Source organism: Engystomops pustulosus, chromosome 1 (assembly GCF_040894005.1).
Source record: "Engystomops pustulosus chromosome 1, aEngPut4.maternal, whole genome shotgun sequence".
Classification (NCBI taxonomy): domain Eukaryota; kingdom Metazoa; phylum Chordata; class Amphibia; order Anura; family Leptodactylidae; genus Engystomops; species Engystomops pustulosus.
This window is the reverse complement of record NC_092411.1, coordinates 65,102,787-65,128,949: the sequence shown is the minus strand read 5'-3', so window position 1 is coordinate 65,128,949 and position 26,163 is coordinate 65,102,787. Positions and strand designations below refer to the sequence as shown.

The following is a 26,163-nucleotide window of genomic DNA, read 5'->3' as shown; positions in this document are numbered from 1 at the left end:
CGCAAGCTGACATCAAAGTGTGTGCCGATGCGACTGACGTCACGAAGACTGTGACGGACCAGTACCCGATGTCGAAACCTCGATAGATGCCGGGGAGCGTCAGAAAGTGAGTTCACTTCTTGTTTTTTTCCTTGACTCGAAAATAAGCCGAGTTAGGGTTTTTCAGCACATTTTTTCTGCTGAAAAACTAGGCTTATAACCGAGTATATATCTCTTTAGCTATGTTTTTTTCACAAGTATTAAAGGAGAGTAACTGGTTTTATTCTTAAGGTTATTCCTCACAATTAAACTGCTTATTCCCTAGGTCAACATATAGGGGCTAAGAGGCCAGAAAACCATGAACATAAAGCAGGCTTTATATATGACAGAAGATTGATGCTAAAAATATCCACAGCTGCCCAATCAAGTGACATAAATAATGGTAAAATGCGTTAGTGCCCGGATTATACCATCTGCTTCCATCTCCAAAGCCTAGTACAAGACTCAGAGTGCTGCACTAATGTGACCCTATCACCAGAAGGGATAGGAAAGATGGAAATCATGCTAAATATATAACATATTCTCTTCTGCGGTGAATCCATGGCAAATGTTCCTTACATGCCAGTCATTCACAATTCTACATCCATTCTTAACTGCTCTAGTTTTCCTGCGGGAAAGAATGAGCCCCCACACTAGAGTAATTCAGTTTGTCTTAGAAAATACAAAAGAATGAAGAATTTTCCCTTTATATATTTTGACTCAGCATGCCACAGCCTTGATAAACAGGCATATTGCTGTTTGCGACAATGACCTTTAAACCAGAAGATGTGGGTGCTTTATGCATATAACCTTTCCCCCTCCCTTTGGCTAAGAACAGGGATGATTGAATGCACTGAGTATCTGCATCGTGCTTCCCTTTATAACTGAATGGGTACTGACAGAGCTATTTCGGAATAAAATAATAATGACGGACAGCTCCTGGCCATGTGGTGACAGATAAGCCTGTTGGAGTTTATATATTTCATTCCAGTAGAGTCAGGTAGTCACATTATTCACAGGGAATGGGTGATACACATCTATTCTTCGTGCCTCATTTCCAAGTGCACCTCCTCACCTAGGCAAATTCTTCTATTATATAAAACATTTTAATGATTCATGTTAGCCAGGTTATAAGAATAGGATACATTTTACAAATATCAACAATAACATTAACACTGTAATTGCTGTTTACAAAGTCTAGTCGAAAACATGACCTTCTACCATTGTAAAATCATTACTGAACTTATGAGCATCATATTAATCATATGCCAGCACTCATGCACCAGTCAAAACGACACCAGGTCCGACCTGCGTAAAAACCTGAGAACAAAGGTTTAAAAAGCAGGAACGTCCAGTGGTCGTGCTCCTTTGAACCGCCTCCGCGTCCCCACATGGCATGGAGGTGGCATAGTCGCCATAGTAATTACAGTGTGCAAGTTTACAATTATTTCAGAGCTTCCACACCAGAAACTGACATAGAAGCTCCGGTAAATCTCTTCCCATATGTGTAGAATTGTCTGCATCTCTTATTAGTCAACGTCAAATGTTCTTTAAGATGAATGAGAATTATAGGACTGTTTTTTTAAGGAGTAGTCTATGGGACTCTGGATGATAAATAGAGAATAGTGTCAGCTTTTACCAAAGTTTCTGAACAGTTGAATGCAGTGGCAGCTCACATACCAGACCAACACACCATTCAACCCAGGCATACAAGGATCTTGTTCTGGTGATCGGCAAAGGTCCAGTCAGTGAGAGCAGCTATTAGATAGTATTCCAAATCCTGTGGATAGACTAACTTGTAAGTGCCGGAATATCCCTTTAAGATATTATCATAGCTTGAAGGGCACTTTATGTTTGATGTGGGTACAGGACAATAACCAAGCATTTTAACAGAATTGTATTCAGTAGCAGATATTGAGAACTGGAGTGATGGGAGTGACTGAATCTTCAAGAAATAGTTTCTTACAAGACCAGACTTTCAGAGCAGGTCTATTTTTGCCTTAAAGGAAATCTCTCATGATAAACAAGGGACACTTACTCATAGATCAAGGCACTGTGACTGAAAGGCTCTGGGGGTGGGTTTTAACAGATCTCCTCTGTGCTGCAGCTTCACAGGCTGTAACACTGTCTTCCCATCCCCCTTGCTTCCCCTCCCTCTGCCTTCAGTGGGAAGTGCTTCTGCATAGTGTAACCGCATGGAGAGTCTCTGGTAATGGCTCATTAATTGATTCTAGAAGGAATTAGGCCATAGATAAAAAAAAATATAAGATTACAGCAGTCATTATACCTGGACCTATGAGTAAGGGTCCCTGGTTTATCATGCTGGATTTTGATGGTAGATTTCCTTTAAAGATCCAAGAATATTTTTTTTACATGTTGTGGAGGCTTGCACTGATCAAGCTTTGAACTGTCTTGATGTCCAAAGACAGGTCAAAGCACATGAGTTCGAAATGAGCTTCTTTTCAATTTTTTTAAAAACCAGTAAAGAAGCAACTACATCAAACCACTTTGGAGGGCCCTATTGATCACCGAGTCCTCATGCAATCGCATCTGAGCTTTTCTACCTGAGGGGTACAAAGACCCCTTTTTCACATAAGTTGATGTCAGTATAGTAAATGGCATATGGTACATGGGGGGCTCTATTACACATATAACATTGGAACTTAGAAGCTTCAGATTGTTTCACTGAATTTAACCCAAACTCCTACATACGTTTACTGCTAATTAAAAGTGTTCCTCTAATGTATATAGTTGGATTCTGTTCCAGAGCTCCATGTGCCCATATGCACATACAGTATACAGAGAGAGGAATGACGCATGTGAGAAATAACCTCTTTATACACCATGATCACAAAGAATAGCTGCCAGGATAATATTGAAACCTACATGCCCTCTGTTAGTTGGCAGCAGCTGATAAAACCTATAAAAACTCCTTTGAGACTTAATTTGCCATTGTCTGACATTGGGAAAATTTGTAGTAAGTTAACAATTAAGGGAAGACCACGTGTTTCCTTTCCCTTCCCTTGTTCAAGGCTACGCTGTATTTATAGAGTGATTCTTATCCTCTTATTACTGACTAGTTTGAGATTAGGTACGTTTTATTCGGAAAGTAACCTAAGGGCATTGACTGTCTCTTTCTTCACATGGCACAGGCTAATTTATAATATGGTAAGATCTCATAATATGAAGTAGCACCTGCACGTATCACCCCTAAGCCAGTGCAAACTCTGTAGCTTTAATGTTTGGTGCTATGTATTGTAAAACTTCTCAAAGTGGAAACTACAGTAGATTCCAGGGGTAAGGAGAACCAAGACTGTCAGCCTTTCTTTCTTCCCTCCATTTTTATTTGTCAAAACAGTTTACACATTTCAATCTCCCAGGAAGATGCTCTGTGCACAACTTTTGTCAGCAATCCCTTCCATCTGCCTCGGGTTACTTCCCATCCTACTGTGCTGTAATCAAATGCCTATGAAAACTGAAGCCACATAGTGTGAAGGGAGCTGTATAGAATCTGGCTTACTCAGCAACTAGCTAAGGAACAGTAGTTTTATACAAACATAAGATCAAAATTTCAAAGTAACCCCTTCTTTGACAATCCAAATACATACACAGTCATCATGTACCTGCTAAACAGAGAGAGACCAAAGGAATAAGACACTTTCAATTCCACTTTAAAATTTTGCCTCATTGGACTGTTGCAAAGGGGCCATTCACGCTAGTACTAGTGGATAAATCAAGTGCATAATAGCTGTGGGTAATGGATAGAGGAAAGCTTACAGCTCACTACAGAATGAAAATGACTCTGAGGGCTCACTTTAATTGCAGCATAAATTATGTTGGAAAGATTAAAAAAGATATCAGTTTGGCTTCACCTCCTTTGGGCCTCCCGGGCTCTGTAGTAGCAAAGGCATAGAAATTACATATCACCACTCGTGGCATGTCTGTTTAGCAGGGCCAGTTTTAAACAAAGTGGGGCCCTGAAAAAACTATTTTATGAACAGTCAGTAATAACTTTTTAGTTACAAACAGTAGTATGGTAAGGCAATCTGTAATATGGGATTGTAGGAGAATTTTATAGGAGATAGATAGATGATAGGGAGATTGATGATAGAATATCAAGATAGGAGATAGATAGAAGATAGACAAAAAGTTACAAAAAAGTAAAAAACAGCAGCACAGTCCTTTGTATAAATAGAAAGCTATGGGTGCTATCCTACACTTTCACCAAAAAGAGCACTCCAATAAAGTGAAAACAATGGTGTTTATTCCAACCTCTGCAATATTTCACCTGTAATCCCAGCCTTGCTTGACAAAGGCTTGGATTATAGCCTAAACGTTGCAGAGGGTGGAATAAACACCATTGTTTTCACTTTATTAAAGTGCTGCTGTTTTCCATGGATAGACAAAAAGTTAGATAAATAAATGGTTAGATAAACATATACATATATCTATATATATATATATATAGATAGGAAAGAGACAAAAAATATAAAAGATAGATAACTAGACAAATAGACAATATATAGACAGGAGATAGATGATAAGCATCTTCACCTGGGCATTCAACCAAGGGATATTACAGGAGCAATACACCCTCCGCCCACAAAAGTCCACATCCAAAGGGTTAGGACAGGGGGCCCTGGGCAAATGCCCAGTTTGCTGCCCCCTAGCCCCAGCCTTGTTGTTAAGTAAAGAATTGTGTTTCGTTTGGAATAACTATTTCAGAGCTTGAATCTTTCTTGGAGTTTTGACTCTGTTATTTCTTACACATTTACAACATGTTGTTTAACAGAGCTTTATTTTATGTTAAAATACAGAGTTCAAAGGCAAATGCTGCTAAATTGTTACTATAAATAATAAATATTATAAATAAATAATAAAAAATGCAAAGAATAACATATTTGAATATCTGAATGCAAATGTTCAGATATGTCAAGAGACCTGAAACACCTGTATTGACAATGATGCCCTAGGTCAGTGGTGGCGAACCTATGGCACGGGTGCCAGAAGTGGCACTCAGAGTCATTTTTGTGGGCACTCAGACCATCACCCAAAGACAGAGTTCACCAAATGGGACCAAATCTTCCTGCAGTCCAAGGCAACTTAAGCGACACTTCATTGGCTGTTTCGAACTGCGGGAAAAGTGAGGCGTTGACAGAACTGCAATATCTTTGAAGCTTATCCTGCTGGACCCACCATTCTTTCTCTGCAGAGACCCTGGAGAGAAGCTACAACAAGAGTCTGATTTGCCTTCCTTCTTTCAACTGTATTGTTGGCCTCAGGTAGCCGATATGATTGAAAAATTAGGAAGAACAGGCAGTGATAAGTTACTGCTTAAAATGCCATGTTGGCATTTCACAGTAAATAAGTGGATTTTGGTTGTAGTTTGGCACTCTGTCTCCAAAAGGTTTGCCATCACTGCCCTAGGTACAGCACCCAAGTAAACTGGTCTCTCAGGTACAAGCAAAATAACTCACATCCAGCAGGAGTACTGTGGACTTTTATAGTGTCCAAGCCTTTCCCCTGACAGCACAAATCAGATAGGACATGTTGGATTTCCACATGCCTTATCCCTGGATTCAACAGGCAATGCCCGCCTGGCAACAGCTACACCATACAATGGAATCAGAGGAAATAACTGTTCTGTACACATTCGTCTCATGTATATGGCTTTATTAGATAAAAATAATGTAACTTCTGTTACCAGCACAGGATTATTGACCCTATTCAAACACCATGAAATAAGATAATGATATGATTGAAAATAATATTTGGGAATTGATACTCTAAAGATGTTATAGGATATAGGAAATATTTCTAGAATTGTTATATTAAATTGCTTTCAACAATTATATTGTATTCAAATGCAATTTTCTATATTAAATTCTTTCATTCTAAAGTGCAATGTGAATAAATACCCTGTCATTAACATTGTGACAAGTGATGCAAATACTACATGAAAGAAGCATAAAAAACTTATGTTAAGTCAGATTGCAGGATAACATAGTGTCAACATGTAGTACAGAACTACAATGATATGACTATCAATTATTTATGGAGTAATTGAGTTCTTCAGATTAAGAGAAACATCTTACACATTTATAGGACTGTTTGTACTCTGTAATGTAATATTATATTTGTATATGTCCTCTATGATTTGTAAAGCGCTGCAGAATTTGATGGCGCTATATAAAAAAAGATTATTATTATTATAAACTGGTTCCATCACATTAATATTTTTCATGTTAGTCCCATTACAAAGACTAATATTTATTCTATAAACAAGATTGCTATTTATTATATGTATTATGCGTTATGGTTATTTTACCATCAATGTATGCTGTGCATATGCACATGTAACTAACAGCATAAATACACCATCTACAAGCTAATGCACTGCTCCATCTTCACTACAAATATTACTAATTAACTAAAAGGAAATAAAGTCCAGGATCCTCCTGCTTATTGGCTACATATTGCAATATTTAGGGTCCTTTATTTACCCCAAGCAGTTAGTATAACATGCAATTAATCTTAATACTGATACATATAACCATCAAAATGTCTTGCATTTGCCAAAATATTTTCATTGATATAATATATACAAGTAAATCATAGTAAAGAAAGTTGTAACGCACGGGCTTCTGCACATAGTAGGTGTTCCCCATATCTTCTTACCTTTTCAGGATCAGTATTTAGAGCTTGTTCAGGTTTCCATTTCTCTATAATAAGATTTTGGTTCTCTGGAGAAAACATGGTCCCCTTGTTTAACGCATCGTATTGTTACAGTAAACCTACATGAGATGTGAAGTAGCCCACAAGCAGGCAAGCCAAGTGTAGCTGTGGCCGTAGTGTGAGAAAAGAAACAGGTGGCACAGTTCTCTAGTCTCGCTACACTACAGCCTGCGAGCTTGTTGGCATTGTGCAAGGGCTAAACCGCCAGAGCCACACACAAAATACAATATCTCAGTGAAAACTACATTACTCTACAGTGTAGAAATCTCTCACTGGCACTAGGAATTTTATACTGACATATCTTTTGAAGCTAAGCTTTTACCATCTGTTCTCTCATTTTACTGCAACCTCTTGAAACCTTGTAAATCCTGAGTGTTTTTGTTTGTACATGTCCTTGGGATTTTACACTGTAAAAGCATTTAATGTTTCTGAAATGAAAGCTAAAGCCCAATGCTCCAAACATGAAAAACACAAATAAACACAAACAATGACATTTCTCCGCAACGTCTTCTTTACAAATAAAATGCAAATCACAGTTTTATTTTAGTGGACGCTCTTTGGCCACATACATTGTATGGTAGATCAGGTCCATAGAGTCCAAACTCTACTCCTAATCCAGAAGGAAAGGCATTATTTTATAAGGCAACAAGTCTTCTTTTGCTGTGGTGGTAGATGAGTTTACCCAGGATTTACCCGGTTTACCCAGGATCAGGATATTGATAGCCTTTTAGAACTTTAATATCAAATATGTGTTGAATTCAACCCTCAGCAACCCTGATAAAAGCTGATGTGGCGGTACAGGGTATTGTGCGTTTATTTCAATTACTTGGGTGGGATGAATCTGAATCAACTTGCACCACACCTTTTCAGTATATAGTGACCGGAAAGGTGGTCAGATGTGAACAAAGAAGAAGCTGCAGCATTTAGTTGTGTACTGTCACCCTTTCAAACACCTGATCCCCTGATCAGTACCAGTACCAGTGTCAAGACTCTGACTCCCTTGGATATTACAGTGATGTCAAATCCTAGCAAACATGTTAAATATGAATACCCTGAAAACTCCTTTTCCCTCTATAGCTGCATTTTGTCAAATAGCTGGTAGGTTTGCCAAAGCCAGAATGTTATCAGATATTTGCAGATCAAATTTTGCAGAGAACCAAAAGCATTTCTCTGCTGTCATTCTGCCATTGGAGGCAGCCATATATCAGAGGGTCTGATTGTTACACCCCTACCATCTGATGTCATAAGGTTTTCACATGCAAACATGATACATCTAGTTAATATAGGGAATAAAAAGCATATCAATCATCCAATATTTACTAGGTTGTTTCGGACATGACATATATATACAAAAATAGAATATATATACACTGCTAATAAAGGGAACACTTAAACAACACAATGTAACTCCAAGTCTATCACACTTCTGTGAATTCATACAGACCAGCTATGAATCAACAGTAATTGTGAATCAATTTCTCCTGCTGTTGTGCAAATGGAAAAGACATCAGGTAGAAATGAGGCAATCAGCAAGACAACCCCTATAAAAGCCTGCTGCTATTTCTCTAAGGCAGCACTAGGAGAACAGAGCAGGTCAGGGGCCGCCTACAGTGAGATAGATCACTGGAGCTCTCAGCGAGCGGCAGCATTTCCTGTGTGGGTGGAGCTCAATTATGAATATGGAGAAGGCAGGGCATATGGTGCGTGTGCCATAGGTTTGCCACAACTGCTATAATTGGTTGCTTATTGCCACAGCAGCAGCAGACAATGGCTCCTGTATATGGTCGTTAATAAGTAGATTCCTTTAGTGGACATACATACATACACACAGAGACATATATACACTCAGCTTTATGTATTAGATAGATATATAGTTGTAATATTATACAAAATGGTTGAATAAAACAATAAAATGTATGTGGACTGTCTCAATCTTTTCCCTCATAACACATTTATTATGGCTACATTTCACATGCAGCCCTCAGGGTTTGGCTGTGGTCACATCGGCAAAAGCCAAAGCATTTCCCTGAAAAATCTCTTTGATCTCAATTTCTATAACTGCATTAATAAAGTTCTGCATGTCGCCAGAATAGCATAACATATTTGTCATCTTAACATTAGAATTGGTGCATTATAGGGTTTCCATGATTTCTTTCTTGGTGGAATTTCAAGGATTTCATTAAATTTTTAGTAAAACTTTTTTACTTAGTCTCTAACTTTTTCAATCATTAACTCTATTAAGGGGTTATGTGGTTTAATTGAAGTAATGCTTGATGCATCTACTGTGGTAATAAGCTTTGTGCTTTAAAGTGTTCCCTGAGAAGAGATCTTAGACCTCACCGCTTGCAGGGCTGCACAGATGCTCTTCCAGGCAGAGACGTCTTTGAGCTTTATTGCAGTTTATGTACATCATAGTTGTGATGCCATTTGTATCTTTCGTGAGATGTATGAGCAGTGGAAATGTATCCCATGCCTTGAATTGGCTACATGGGGCTTGGGGAGGCAATTGGGACAAAGGTTCTGTTTATTTCTGGCTGTGGTACTTGTCTTAAAGCCACATTTATGTATTGAGATGCAGTGTAAGGACTGTAAATTGAATTAATGAGTAATCATCAGAATCATACTGACCTACAGAATTATGCTAACACATTGGGGGATATTTATCAGGGCCTCTGGCCACGTCAGTGCCGTAGAAGCCCTGAAATAATCACAAATGCTAGCTTGCTAGCTTATTGCTAGTACTTGCAATTATTTACCCCAATCTGCCACCTTCACAACAGTGTAGCGTGAAAGGCCGTGAAGGGGGCGTGGCATAGAAATAAAGGCTGCGCAGGACCAGCCAGCGCCTGCGTATAATAAATATCCCCCATTGTGTATTTATGCCAAAAGGTAAATGGCACAACATCTTGATTGAAAAATTAACTTAGTACAGAGTTATTAGAGTTATTAGTACAGAGTTATTAAATCTTGTCAGTAAGTCATAGAAATATTTCTGAATATATAACTTGTATAAACAAAAGAACCCGGACTTTAATGGCTATATTTACTAAAAACTGAAAACTAAACTAAAAAAGTTAGAGCCTTGAAAATGTGAAAGAAAATGGATAAAGGAAGAGCAGTGAGGCAGATATTTTTAGATCAGTGCCTTGTGAACTGCTCTTAATTATCTGATCCCGGGTCACAAACCTGTCATTTTTACATGATAAGAGGTTCCAATAGCCTCTGGCATGTTGATTTTAAAAATGCCTTTCTTGTGAACCTGAATAATTTCAGAGTTCTTTATTGATTTCTTTAACATTAATTGGCTCCTTGCAAGTAGTGTGTGGTGAGTTCCGGGGGGGAAGGGATGGAGGGCAGTTCAAACTTCTCCTCAATTCCTCCTCTGCTCATTCATTACCCTCCCTTTCCCTCAGCCCCTTCCCTGCTCCTTCCCCCACTTGCACTAGGTTCCTGTTGTAAACTACTTTTGTTAACACCCCCCTTCCACTCACCACCCACTGTTGGCAAGGTAATGTTAATGAAACAATTAAAAATCAGTGGAATTATTCAGATGCATAACAAAAGCATTTTTGAAATCAACATGCCAGAGGCTATTGGAACTTGTCATAAAGTAAATATTATCTTCCCTTTAAGAGGTCAGAACCTTCCACCCAGTCAGATAATTAGGATCAGTTCACAAAGCACTGATCTAAAATATGTGCCCCATTGCAATTCTTTTATCCATTTTAATGCAGGCTTTAACAATGCAGGCTGACTCCCTGCTGCCTGGATTATAGCTATAACCTGCCCCAGTATTCTGGTGCCTTGTTCCCCTTCTCACTTTTTAATGACAAGTAATTGCAACATTTATAATGCCATTCACATCAGAAAAATGGTGTGCGTGGCACGATAGATCCCCCCAAAACTGACCTTTAAAATTTTAATGTCTTCTTGGAATTAGACCAGTAAAGAGATGTGTAAACAAATCACTTTACTGAATGAATATCCTTACATAAATCATCTTTATTCAACGCTAATTCATTTAATTTAATATTAATAAGCTGAAATAAACAAGTGCTGTTCACCTTAAATGAAAACCTGTTTGAAGCGATGAGCAATGCAGTAAGTACTGTACCTGTAATGCTCATAAATAATGACGTACATCTCTCTATGACCCACAGCATAAACACAGACATAGATCTGGTAAGTAGCAAACCTAATCACCTTATTTATTACATTGTAGACAATCCCTAAATATCTTAGGATCTAACAGATATCTGGATTTCTGCCAAATTAGGTTGATATGAGTAGGTCAGATTTATTAGGGGCAAACATACAGTCTACGTAATCCTTTTTCCACTGTAAGTCATTCTAGACTTTGCAATGCATAGAATAAGATTCCGAAATGCTGTGACATTATTTTACTCAGTAATTTTCTCAATTCCAATCTGGATTTACCAGAATAATATAAGGGGATTATCACTTCTTGATGCAGCAGGGGGTGGCTATGACTGCTGGTGCTCCTGATTTCTTCCATATAGATCTTCTTTCTATCTAGTAAATCAGTCATTATGTGAAGGGGTTGTGCTGAACTGTGTTGGGGATGTAGAATGAAGATACTTTGTGCACAAACTATTAGAGCCACTCTCCTGGTGCACCAAGAAGATGCTTTGCATAAATATAAAAATAGTATTTTCGCATCGGTCCTTACCCTGTGTGAACTTAAGGAGTGGTTCCCAACACTATCAATGTGCATATAAAACACCCCCATAGCATTTACATATATCCCAGCAGGGGACGCATGATGAGGATCTATCCTATTGCTAACTGCCCAAAATGTGGCCCAGGTGAACCTGCCTTTGTGACAGTCCCCACATTTAGCGATTTTGGACTCTAGTCATATATTTTACCTGTCCACAAATGAAAAATGTTGTGTTCTTCAATCCCCAATGGGAAATTTTTGGATGGTTAGTCATCTCAGATGAGACCACTGAGGCATTAGAAAGATGCATTTTACAAAAAAAAAACTATTCCTGGAAAATTGCTATTTATATTTCATATGGGCTGGGTGGAGGCATATATGCACAAAGAAAAGAGGGAGAAGCACTTCTTTGAAAGACAGAATGCAGCAATCAGAAACATAATATTAAATCTTGACTACTGACTTTGTTCTTTTTTATTGTTTCTTGTTTTAGTTTATTGCCTTATCCTGCTCAATAAATGGATGTCTCCTGGTTGTACTCTTGATCCTTATGCATCTACTGCCATTGATTATCTACCTGGTCACTTCTGCAGCGCCTTTATATATTTGTCTTTTGTTATATACAGTCATATGAAAAATCTTAATAAACACATGGAAAAATTGTATTTTATCTAAAATGGAAGATTGCTGGGTAATAAGAAATATAGCTCTGAAATAGGGTAACAACAAATGGTTACACCAGCTCACCACTCTTTTAGTGGAACCGCTTTTGTTCAGTGCGCAGATAGTCCTGATGTTTTGTGGAGAGAAGTACATCAAAGGAAGAATGTTCCAGCACTCACATGGATGTAGCAACACATTTAATACAGCAAGCATAGCGAAAGGTAGACGTTATATACGATATACACTCACCGAACACTATATTAGGTACACCTGTCCAACTGCTCGTTAACACTTAATTTCTAATCAGCCAATCACATGGCGGCAACTCGGTGCATTTAGGCATGTAGACATGGTCAAGACAATCTCCTGCAGTTCAAACCGAGCATCAGTATGGGGAAGAAAGGTGATTTGAGTGCCTTTGAACGTGGCATGGTTGTTGGTGCCAGAAGGGCTGGTCTGAGTATTTCAGAAACTGCGATAATAATAATGCGCCATGTCATAAAGCTGGAATCATCTCAGACTGGTTTCTTGAACATGACAATGAGTTCACTGTACTCAAATGGCCTCCACAGTCACCAGATCTCAATCCAATAGAGCATCTTTTGGATGTGGTGGAACGGAAGATTCGCATCATGGATGTGCAGCCGACAAATCTGCGGCAACTGTGTGGTGCCATCATGTCAATATGGACCAAAATCTCTGAGGATGCTTCCAGCACCTTGTTGAATCTATGACACGGAGAATTGAGGCAGTTCTGAAGGCAAAAGGGGGTCCAACCTGTTGGTGTACCTAGCATGGTGTACCTAATAAAGTGGCCGGTGAGTCTAGGTTTACGCTTTACGTTTTAGCATTGCCAGTAACAGCTACACCTTACTCAATCTAACTATAGTTGGTGACATTTTTAGATCAGTGGGTCTACCTTTTGCTGTGCTTGCTGTCATGTTGCCATTTTAAAGGGCTATTCCCACTCAAGTTTATATGTACTCAGGATAGAAAATAACACATTCACTGTTATTAACAAAAATACAACATTTCACGGATATAAGTCCAACCTGTCTCTATCAGTCCTGGTGTACACAATTTCAGCTGACCCTAGACACGACCCTGTAACTTCGGACTAAGGGTCGGTGGCCGGCATCTTGGATTCCTTTGTGACTCTGTGCTGCCGAGATTTATGTCTCTCTGCTCTCTAGCTCTGCCCCCTGCAGTACAGCATGGAGCTCACAGACACTCACTGATTTCCTTCCTGCAGAACCACATTGTGATGAAAGGGAAGCAGCAAACTACAAACTCCAGGCAGATAAGTGATCCAGGGGAAAGGGGAGGCAGGCACTTCTCGGTGAAAACAGAGATGTAGCAGAGCTGACAGTGTAAAAGTTTGTCTCTATGTAATAGGCATCTCATGCATCTCATCTCTGATCTGTCTCATCTCTCCTTCTATGTGTCAGTGTGTTAGTACAATGTCAGAAACCAGATGAAAGTGTATATACTGATAAGTGTATCCTGATAATCCAACCACACTGTCATCCTATAGAACTAGATGGATCATAATGTGTGTGCTTATAGTGTTCCCACCCATACTATGGAATATTACACTGACCATCACTGAGTGATAGGAGCTAAAACAGCAATAACACTAAGTAAAATTGTAAAGTAAGGGGTTAAAATTATCTTTATTGTGTAAACATCACTAGGGGATTGAGATGTGAGAATTTTTATGGGAAAACCCCTTTAACTATAAAGTATTGGACGTTTGTTGCATCCAAGTAAGTGCCAGAACATTCTCACTTTGATGTACTTCGCTCCCGAAGCCTTGGGACTATCTGTGCACCAATCGGAAGCAGTACTAGTAAAAGAGCAGTGAGCTGGTGTAGTGATCCCAGGTAAAGTGCATTACTCTCTCTTGAAATCACCCATTCCCACAGCATAGGTGACACTGGGGGTCCTGTGTCGCCTGTTTGATACAATGTTGTGCATGGACCCTACAGCATGGACCCCCCCTTGCACTTGAATATAAAATAGCTGAATGATTTGCAGCTCATTCATCTGCATAAGTCACATAGACTGCGAATAGAGCAGGATGCAGGAACAACCTCTATTTTTGTGATCGTAGGGGACGGGCAACAGTACATCTTCTCCGCATCTTCAGCTGACTATATTGTGATTGTTGTTTGTTTTGTAACAATATTGCTTGATAATATGGAGGTGTAGTGTTCCTCCCTTCACTGCTAGAATCATGAAGTACCGTACCTGTAGCTGAATCAAATATAAATCATAAATCCAATGTATACACTGGTGAATAAAAACACAAACAAACGTAATTATAATAACTAGTTAATTGTAAAGGCTTAACTAATTATAATGACTAAAGCTTTCCTTCACAACAGATAGAAATTATAGGGTGAGTCAACAATAATATACATGTAATTCTTTCCCCCCACAATTCTATGCTTGGTTTACTTATTGGGATCCTTTGTTACAATTACCATTAAAATGTAGGTTCATGTTTGGTGAACCTAAAGTAAAGCTACGCTATTTACAGAGAGAGAACTGCATTGGCAGAGATATTCTTTTGTACTTTTATGTTTAAATCTCTCTCTATGAGGGAGATTTATCATATGTTGGAGCTAGGTGCGCTAGTGCAGTGATTTTCAACCTGTGTGCCGGTTGAGTGTGCCGCGGGGAAAATTCCCCGAACCATGGTGCCCCCGTGTAGTGCTGCCGCCGCGCCCCCGTGTTTCTGCCCCATACTTACCTACAAGCCCCACGTCGGCGATCCGCCCATCTTCTGCAGCTCCTGCACCGCGCGACCCATGTCACGTGACTGACGCGACCTGACGTCAGGTCGCTTAAGTCACGTGACCAGAGGTGCGCGGTGCAGGAGCTACAGAAGATGGGCGGATCGCCGACGCGGGGTGGCCATTAGGAGTGAAGATACGCGGAAGAAGACATCAAGGGTAAGTATATAAGGTTATTATTTGTATAGGGAAGGCAGCTAGGGACTTTTTTTTTTTATTAGTAAAGGGAGGCTGGGGCTTTTAGTTAGTTAAGGGGGGCCTCTAGGGCCTTTTAATTAGTTAAGTGGGGCCTTTAGGGCCTTTTAATTAGTAAAGGGTGGCCTCTAGGGCCTTTTAATTAGTAAAGGGGGGCCTCTAGGGCCTTTTAATTAGTAAAGGGGGGCCTCTAGGGCCTTTTAATTAGTAAAGGGAGGCCGCTAGGGTCTTTTAATTAGTAAAGGGAGGCCGCTAAAGGTTTTTATTAGTAAAGGGAGGCCGCTAGAGGTTTTTTATTAGTAAAGGGAGGCCGCTAGGGGTTTTTTATTAGTAAAGGGAGGCCTTTTATGACTGTTTTAGTGTCATTTTGTGCTATTTTGGTTTGTGGTGTGCCCCAGGATTTTCTAAGTATAAAAAGTGTGCCGCGGCTCAAAAAAGGTTGAAAATCACTGCGCTAGTGAATGATGTAACCCCCTCTCTTGTCATGTCGGATTCATTTGGAGGCTCTGACCTTTTAAAAAAAATTCCGAGGGCTGTGCCTGTTTCAGGTGTTGCACACCAGTTTTCAGGTGTACAAGCCCTGCTAAATCTGCTTCCATCAGTGGGCATTTAACTGTGCATCACAAGACCCCTAGCATACAGTCAGTTTGGTTCCTCCTGATGGTGCATCGAGGGCCAAAGTTACAGCTGACACTGCACCAACCACGAGCCTGAGGACATCCCTGTTAAAAACTAATTTGCACCTGAGTTTTTATATACTGTTACCTCCTTTAACCCAAAAGATTGAAAGGACAGGGGAAGATTTAACTGGATGACTAGATAATGAAAGGATCCTAGATGCATGGTCCCTAATATATATATATATATATTATGCAATAATGAGCTCCAGAAGTTCAACCATTGTAAGACTGAAGTTTCCAAAAATAAGTGATTTGGTGAATTGGAATTTTTTTAAAGATTCATTTGGATGAATTGGAAACTGTCTGCTGGCATGAGAAGGGACATAATGATCGTGGTCTCTATGGGTGTGACCAAGACAAAGCCAGAGATGGACATTTCATTAGTGAAGCAAGGCTACTTGACATTTCATTAGTGAGGGGATGCTGCTGGATATTTGATTAGTGAGGGGAGGCTGCTGGACATTTTATAAATGAGTTGAGGCTACTGAACATTTTATAAATGAAGGCAGGCTGATGGACATTTTGTGAATGATGGGAGGCTGTTGGACATTTCATTAGTGAGGGAAGGCTACTGGACAATATACTGTATAAATAAGTAAGACTACTGCTTTACAGTCCCTATTTGGTGTATGAGCATTGTGTTGTGTGTATATGTCTATATATTGTGGGGGATGGGGAAGTGGCATTGAGAGAAATTTTATGGTGCCCTGATGCAAAGTTCCCACTGGGGCCCACTGATGTCTTGTAACATCTCTGGTCCAGAGACCATTTGACCTCCGACAATGGTCAGAAAGGCTTCCATTGGTGTTTCAACTGTTATGACCATAAAACAGTTATTGTTACTGGGTTACTAGGAGCTTGTGGAGCTGACGTCCTGTTGCTCAGCTTAGCTTAGCACTCAATTTACCTTCAGGAGAGATAGGAGTCAAGCAAGCAGTGTAACTGCAGTTCAGCTACAACCGGAATAAGTATAAGTAGATTGTATTTTTTGATTTTTTTAAAATCCTCTATAGAAATGTGAAAATAGGAACTGTGATTGTAAAAGTTTCTTATTATTCTAGATCACTAGTCTAAAAGGTTACACTCAGCAGTAACACTACAGTAGAGTGTGGTGCTTTGTATAATTACTAGTTTATTTCTTGGAAGAAGTTTACAGCAGCAATGAAGGAGTCCAGAGTGACAAGAGATGGTGTGAATCTAAAATGTCAAAATGGCTTTGTTAATACTGTATGAATACTAGCGGTGTGCATTGTTCTTTTCTATTTCTTTCTGTCTGCTATGAAAGAAGGTAAAATGATAAAACAGGTACGAAAAAAACAAAAGCAAAATGACATTTTTCAATTACTATTAATATGGATTTCTTTTTTAGTCTAAAATAAAGACTAAAAAAGACTAAAAAAGAAATGCATATCAAACAAGGTACTATATTTTTTGACTATAAGATGCCCCCTACTGCAAGACAAAAAAGAAAAAATATTTGACAACAATTAAAAATTCCCTGGTGGTCACACATACATCTCTGCAATAGCTCCACTGCTTGCTGACACAGACAGCCTACTACATACAACTTTGCTATATTTGCCCACAGACAGCTTTGCTACATCCACACACAAATACCTCTCCAACATATATGGAGTGTTCTGTGTTCATTTCATATAATAAATAGATTGATTGTCAGAGTGTGGGACCCACGACCTATTTAAGATTGGCTATTACTTATTCTTTGGATAGGTCAGAAATAACATTGAAAAGGTGGAAAACTTAGAATGGGGACTTAGGGCTCATTCTCACAATCAGAAAACGGATGTAAGCCATCTGTTTTTAGTCAACCTTTTTTAATGGACCGTGCAACGATCTGGTACAGCAAATTAGAAAATTTCAAGGTCTCCCTCATAGACTACAGTTCATGAGGATCTCTGAGGTTCTGAGAACTGGCTCAGTGGTGGGCATATAACCTTGCTCCACTAAAACTAAAAAGTGCAGAAAATCGAGAGGTTATAACTACCATAGTCTATAACATCTACTCTGCTGTAACTCAAGACATTTTAATTAACCCTTTTCAGTCTTTTCCTCTGCTGATTGGTGAGATTACCCAGGGAATAAAACAGACTGCCCAGCTGCCAGCTCTAGATACACATCAGCGCACAACACAAAGAAATACCACCAAGATGTTACAATGGCAGCTGCTGGTAGCCCTGTGCACAGAAACTTGGGTCATGTTGATACAGACAGTGTGACCTGCATTCAGACAGTAAAGAGATGCTATTGCTATCCAATTATTGGTAAGTATACACACTGCCACACAGGACTTTTCCTTGACTAATTTTACGAAAAGTCTTAGTAATATTTTATAACTACACACTTATTGAAAGGAAATCTATTTATATCAAAGAGTGCATTTAGTTAATAACGAAGGATATATTTTTGCGTGAAATATTTTCCCTATTTTATTTTTTCTTTATGAGTGTGCCATGCATGAACTAACTTTTATAAGAATTACGTTAAAAAGCTGTGTGCCCATGCAAGGCATGGATCAGGTCAAAAAGCCATATGCACAGGGAAAACATGACATCATTATAGTATTAGTGTGATTAAACATCCAAACCACGTCACTGGCTTTTCTTTCCTTTTTTAAAGCTGCCTTTTTAACATGACCCTTATTTTAACTATTAACCCGAACTTTAACTACTTTTTAAATAATCTTGAAATCAGTAACAATGCTGGAGATCTGCTACATTATTTTACCATTTTTCACTGAGAGCGACCCGACCCCCTATCTCGGTGCTTTTGGTTTTTTCTTTTCATTTTCTCTACTATAGTTCTTTCTTCTCTACTACATTGATCAGTGTTATACACACATTCACCAGCAGCAGCAACAAACTACTTACTAACTTTTTTGTAACTTAGAGTTTACCTGGAAAGTGGAGGCAGACCCCCCTTACACCATCCGCATTACCTTCTACCCTACCAGTTATGACCTTTCTCTGGCTTCAATCTTGAAAGCCTCGAGTATCATGAAAGAAAAAGCACTGATGGGGTAAACATCACCGAAAACAGTAAATCTTTAGTGTTGCACCTGCACTACTTGATGCTCAGTTAGTGATTATTTTCTACATATCCTTTCATCAAACCCACAATTGTCTGTAAAATGCGTAGGTTTCTCAAACAAACTGTTATGTCAACATGCCCCTAAAATGAAATGGTTAATATCTGCAAGCTAACACTTTTGGATCACCCTTCCTAATAACCTCTTTGGATAGTAGATGCCCGTAATTAAGTCATCTAAAATACAAATAATATTTAATTAATGTGGCATGTACAATGAATCACTGACTTCTACTCTATACTTCTGCAAGTTAAACACTGTAGAGTACATTAAATACTAATGTCAGTTTATAGCAGAGTGGAACAGAAATACTTCATTAAATCCACTGGAAATAGCTTTAATGACATTTTCCTCTTTGCTTCATTACAGAATTAATTTTTCCTTTAACAAGGAAACCAAATGGAGAAAGAAAATCCTACTGGGGCTATGAGTGCTATTAAGTTGTGCCAATTCTATGGTAACCCATTTATTAAACGGTATTCACTATTTTGTACTAGGCAGAGAGAGCACCTGCTTAGGCCCATTTCACATCTCCGTTAGCTCTTCAGTTTTTTCCATCAGTTATTGTGAGCCAAAGCCAGGAGTGGTGGAACCCACAGAACAAGTGCACATCTTTCCAGCGACTATACAGAAGCAAGGAATAAAGAAGCGCAGGCTAGAGACAAAGTATTAGATGGAGGCCCCGCATCTGCATGACATTTATGCAGGGACAGAATTGTTTGCCTGGAAGAATATGAGGGTAGTTGGGTATAGGGGAGCATACAATGACAGAAAGCCCGGGAGACCATAACCATCTTTTTACTTGTGATCTCAAGTGAAGACATCGACCATCCTCCGCCCTCAGGGTTTTGAAAAGTAGGGTTGTTTTTTTTATAAAGATTATATGATGGGTTAGGACACATGCAGTGGACTTGTCACAGCGCCATTTGTGGAAGGGGTACTCAGAGTTGGGGGAGGGAAATAAGAATTGCAGGTGGGGGGTCATGTAGGCATTGACTCCCTAAAATTAGAATGGCCAGGCAGGATTAAGTTATTGAAAAGGATCATCCGAATAGGCTTTATGTCTTCAAGTTGGGAAACTTTACTTGGGTTTAAGAAAAGATGGATAGCGATGGAGGAGTTTATAATGCAAAGACTTGCACTTGTTCTGTGTGTTCAACCACTCCTGATGAAAAAATACAGCCAAATATTTTTTAAGGTTATGGCCCTTATGTCACTGATTATGCCTGGTCATTAAAGCCTTTTCAGGAGTTCAAATACAAGAAAGACAAATTAATTTAATGAAACTGACCCATAGAATAAATATATCATAGAATAAATAAATCATCTGGTAGTTTCCAGAAACCCATAATGAAATGGTGCAACTACATATTTTTTCCAGAATTCTGCCTGATACTGAATCATTGGGAATAATTTATCATTGGTTTTGCTGGGCTTTCTTGGTGTAAAAAATGTCTTAAAAAGTTGCATTGAGGTTTTTTGTAACTTTTTCCTGCTAAAAAGACATTCACGCCTATTTCTGCCACTTCACTATTCTGCCGTAAACATACAACTATTGCTGGTGCCACGCTGTGCAAAGCCAGATTCATGACTTGCAACTTTTTTTAAAAATTGCATAAAACGTCACATTTTTCACTCCAGTCTCCTGCAGTCTCCCTAAATTAAGGCAAATATGACTCTTCTTACCTTATTTTTGCATGATATAAGTCAAATTTATTGGTTACAGGGGGAGTGTCTTCTCATGTGAAAATGGGATTGAAAAAAGTCATATTTGGGTGAAATAGATACGTAAACAAGTGAAATTTTACATAAAAGAGCAAATTCTAGAAAGGACATTTTAAAACCTACTGGAGGGGGCTAGCAGTTTACTGGGGTAAAACCAGCTGACATTCTCTCTTTAACTGCATCTATTTTTTTTAAATGATTTTTTCATCCAATCAGATACAGGGTAGAATGATTCCTAATACATTTTACATCTATAATGATGTCTAGTTTTCATGTCACATAGTATTTTATTATTTACATGTTTCCATATAAAATTGCACATGCAGCTGGGCTCATTCAACTGTCTGACAATGTAAACAGAATGATGCTATATGGCTGGACTATGTAAATGCTGCCGACATGTAAGTACCTATATATCAAAAACAAAAATGATTGTGTGACAGAAGTTAATACCACGGTGGCTGACATGAGGCAGCCAGGGATTGTGGAGTCCCAGCATCAAAGTAATAGCTAAATATGGACATGCTCAGCTATTGTAATTTACTGTATCATGACATGGAACAGATAGAAGCCAATTGCCAGCCATTCTGTTCTCTAAGCAGCTTATTGCCAATTAATGTTTCTGGCCAAATACATTTTTAGCCAACATAAATGAATAAAGTAAAATCTGTAGTACTTAGATTAAGCCTAAAATGTGTGATTCCATTACTTTATCAAAGTTAGAACTTCTAACCAAAAATCTGTAAAGAAAATAAATGTAAAACTGTAAAAAATAAATCTGTAAAACATAAATGTAATCCTTTTTTTACGTTCTCTATGACCTAACTAGTGCTGCCATGCTGGCCCCAGAAAAGCTTTATAACAGGTTTGTCTTCCAGAAATCTGGCAGAATATAAGTCAATGGTGGCAATTTGTGTGGCTAACTCTCAGCCGCTCTATACAGATATGCGCATGAGGTTTTAGGGCCAGGAAAGCAAGATTTCCTGGTTGCCCTGGAATAATTTCTAAAATATTTCTAGAATACAAAATAAGCATAATTGGTCACGATAATCAATAGAGAAGAAAAAATGACTGGCACCGCCTAAGACACAGTTATGGGATCACAGTCCACGTCCGACAGACACAGCCACACATCGGGACCGGCAAGGAGAATCCTGCTGCGGGGTGCACATCCAAGCTTCACAGAAGACACAGTATCAATATCCACAAGAGGTAAGAAAGAGTGGCACTTACCGATCTCAAGCAGAGGAAACTTTATTTCAGGAAGAAATCAGGGCAGGGGTGATGCACGCCACGGCAGGCGACGGGCCGTTTCGCACTAGGAAGCGCTTTCTCAAGCCTCGGACTTGAGAAAGCGCTTCCTAGCGCGAAACGGCCCGTCGCCTGCCGTGGCGTGCATCACCCCTGCCCTGATTTCTTCCTGAAATAAAGTTTCCTCTGCTTGAGATCGGTGAGTGCCACTCTTTCTTACCTCCTGTGGATATTTTAAGCATAATTGGTATTGACCTGCCATAAAATGTCACCTTTAAAAAAAGGAATTTAATAAATGAAAAATTTTAACTAAATTACACAATGCAGTTATTTTACAGTTTTTTTACATCCTTTACAAAAGTAAAAAAAGCAATATTAAAAAGTGCTTAAAAAGGCACTAATAAAAACTTTGGCTACCCCTCCAAAATACAAGCCCTCCACCAAAGAAAAATGTTGTTATATCACAAAATGTCACCCAATATAATAACTATGTACAATGTCCATGCAAAAGTGAAATCCAAAATATTACTTTTGTAATGGGGTTGTAATATTTCTTTTACAGAGCTATGACAAAAACAGTTACACATCCTAAACATTGTATATACAGGCGGTCCCCTACTTAAGGACACCCGACTTACAGACAACCACTAGTTAGAGACGGATCCCTCTGCCCACTGTGACCTCTGATGAAGCTCTATGGATTCTTTACTATAGTCCCAGGTTGCAATGATCAGCTTTAAAGTGTTTGTAATGAAGGTTTACTGATAATCCTTGGTCCAATTAAAGCAAAATCATAAGCACCTGACATGTTCTCTCATACACATGTAAGAGACACAGACATCAGCTACACAAGTACATGACATGTTCTTCTATACACTTGTGTGAGACACAGACATCAGCTATACAAGTACCTGACATGCACTGCTATACACATGTGAGAGACACAGACATCAGCTAGACAAGTACCTGACATATTATGCTATACACATGCAAGAGACACAGACATCAGCTACACAAGTACTTGACATGCTCTGCTATACACATGTGTGAAACACAGACATCAGCTTCACAAGTACCTGACATGTTCTGCTATACACATGTGTGAAACACAGACATCAGCTACACAAGCACCTGACATGTTCTGCTATTCACATGTAAGAGACACAGACATCAGCTACACAAGTAACTGACATGTTCTGCTATACACATGTAAGAGACACAGACATCAGCTACACAAGTACCTGATATATTCTCTCATACACATGTAAGAGACACAGACATCAGCTACACAAGCACCTGACATGTTCTCTCATACACATGTAAGAGACACAGACATCAGCTACACAAATACCTTACACGTTCTGCTATACACATGTGAGAGACACAGACATCAGCTACACAATTACCTGACCTGTTCTGCTATACACATGTGTAAGACACAGACATCAGTTACACAAGCACCTGACATGTTCTGCTATACACATGTGTAAACACAGACATCAGCTACACAAGTACCTGGCATGTTCTGCTATACACATGTGTGAAACACAGACATCAGCTACACAAGTACCTGGCATGTTCTGCAATACACATGTGTGAAACACAGACATCAGCTACACAAGTACCTGACATGTTCTGCTATACACATGTAAGAGACACAGACATCAGCTACACAAGTACCTGACATGTTCTCTCATACACATGTAAGAGACACAGACATCAGCTACACAAGTACCTGACATGTTCTCTCATACACATGTAAGAGACACAGACATCAGCTACACAAGTACCTGACATGTTCTGCTATACACATGTAAGAGACACAGACATCAGCTACACAAGTACCTGACATGTTCTCTCATACACATGTAAGAGACACAGACATCAGCTACACAAGCACCTGACATGTTCTCTCATACACATGTGAGAGACACAGAAATCAGCTATACAAGTACCTGACATGCTCTGCTATACACATGTGAGAGACACAGACATAAATGCTCTGCTATGGCTGCATCCTGGAGCACTTGTATACACACACATGCTGCAGGGTGCGCCAGCACCAGGTAGTACATAGAGAAGCCAGCACTGGGAATGTCACATCATTATACAGGCTGTCAGTCGGGTGTCAGTCGGGTGTGGCTGTTTCTCCCACTCATGAATAAGCTGGACAGCTGAATATGATAATGATTCATTGGAGCTCTCTCAGGTCATCTGCATACTGTTTTAGTATCAGATTGCTTAAGTTTACAGGCATGTAGAGGGACAATGACTGGAAAGGGACAAGTCTTTCTAATGGAAGTTTATAAAAAATGTATTTAGTGTTGGGGGTTAATTTGCCTGACAGGTTCCTTAGGTGCCCAAATACACTACTCAAAAAATAAAGGGAACACTTAAACAACACCATATAACTCCAATCAAACTTCTGTTAAATCAAACTGTTCATTTAGGAAGCAACACTGATTCAATTTCACATGCAATTAGCAAGACACACTCAGAGGAGTGCCTCTGCAGGTGGGAACCACAGACCACTTCCCAGTACCATTGCTTTGTGGCTGATGTTTTGGTCAGTTTTAAAGGTTGGTGGTGCTTTCATACTCGTGGTAACATGAGATGGACTCTACAACCCACACAAGTGGCTCAGGTAGTGCAACTCATTCAGAATGGCACATCAATGCAAGCTCTGGCTAGAAGGTTTGCTGTATCTGTCAGCACAGTGACCAGAGGCTGGAGGCACTACCAAGAAATAGGCCAGTACACCAGGAGACGTGGAGGGGGCCATAGCAGGGCAACAACCCAGGAGCAGGACTACTACCTCTGCCTTTGTGCAAAGAGGAACAGGAAGAGCACTGCCTAAACCCTGCAAAATGGCCTCCAACAAGACACAAATATGCATGTGTCTGTACAAACAGTTAGAAACAGACTCCATGAGGATGATATGAGGACCTGATGTCCACAGATGGGAGTTGTGCTCACAGCCCAACACTGTGCAGGATGCTTGCCATTTGCCAGAGAAAACCAGGATTAACAAATTCACCACTGGCACCCTGTTCTCTCACAGATGAAAGCAGGTTCACACGGCGCACATGTGACAGAAGTGAAAGAGTCAGGACATGCCATGGAGAGTGATCTTCTGCCTGCAACATCCTTTAGCATGACCGGTTTGGCAGTGGGTCAGTAATGGTGTTGGTCGCATTTCTTTGGAGGTCCGCACAGCCCTCCATGTGCTCGCCAGAGGTAGCATGACTGCCATTACATACCAAGATGAGATTCTCACAACCCTTGTGAGTCCATATGCTGTTCCATTTGTCCTTGGGTTTCTACTAATGCAGGACAATGCTAGACTTCATGTGTGTGGAGTGTGTCAGCAGTTCTTGCAAGTTGAAGGTATTGAAGCTATAGACTGGCCCGCTTGTTCCCCAGACCTGAATCCAATTTAGCACATCTGGGACATCATGCCACACTCCATCCACCAACGTCACATTGAACCACAGACTGTCCAGAAGTTGGTGGATGCTTAAGTCCAGGTCTTGGAGGAGATCCCTCAGGATCCATAACCATCCATAACCTCATCAGGATCATGCCAAGGTGTTGTAGGGAGGTCATACAGGCATGTGGAGGCCACATACAAGACTGAGCCTCATCTTGACTTGTTTTAAGGACATTAGATCAAAGTTGGATTAGCCTGTGATGTGTTATTCCAGGATGTGTTAGCTGAGTTTTCCCTTTATTTTTTTGAGCAGTGTTTCTACAACATAGTGCAGGTTGATTGTTGTTGGATACAATAAGTGCTACAGTGGGCCATGGTGATATGTTTATGGCTTAGGATTTTCATTGCAGCCCTGTTGCTGTGTGACTACATAGAATATTCAGAATAACATTAGACTTTTTCTGGGGACCAGCATTACCTTGGTGCAAACAGTAGAAATTAGCTGAAACATTAATGTAATAAATAATTATACATTTACTTCTCTTTGCTATTCAGGCAGTCCCCGGGTTATGTACAAGATAGGGTCCGGAGGTTTTTTCTTAAGTTGAATTTGTATGTAAGTTGAAACTGTATATTTTATAATTGAAGATCCAGACAAAAACATTTTTGGCCCCAGTTACAATTGGAGTTTAAACATTTTTTGGTGTAATGGGACCAAAGATTATCAATAAAGCTTCATTATAGACACCTTACAGCTGATTATTGCAATCTGGGCCTATAGTAAAGCATCCAGAGAGCTTCACCAGAGGTCAGAGGGGTCTGTCTGTAACTATGGGTTGTCTGTAAGTCGGGTGTCCTTAAGTAGGGGACCGCCTGTATAC

The 26,163-nt window shown here is 39.6% G+C and overlaps 1 protein-coding gene across 2 annotated transcripts in view; it reads right to left on the bottom strand.

The window, feature by feature from the left end:
* Positions 1–26,163, bottom strand: part of NOS1 (nitric oxide synthase 1) — a 162,372-nt gene that overhangs the window by 118,497 nt on the left and 17,712 nt on the right. The window contains exon 1 of one of the 2 annotated variants that reach the window (XM_072142565.1): positions 6,697–6,969. The exons of the other annotated variant lie outside the window; for it this stretch is intronic. The gene's annotated coding sequence lies outside the window, so the exon portion shown is untranslated. Of the gene's footprint in view, positions 1–6,696; positions 6,970–26,163 lie in introns of those variants that run through there. 2 annotated transcript variants of the gene reach the window in all.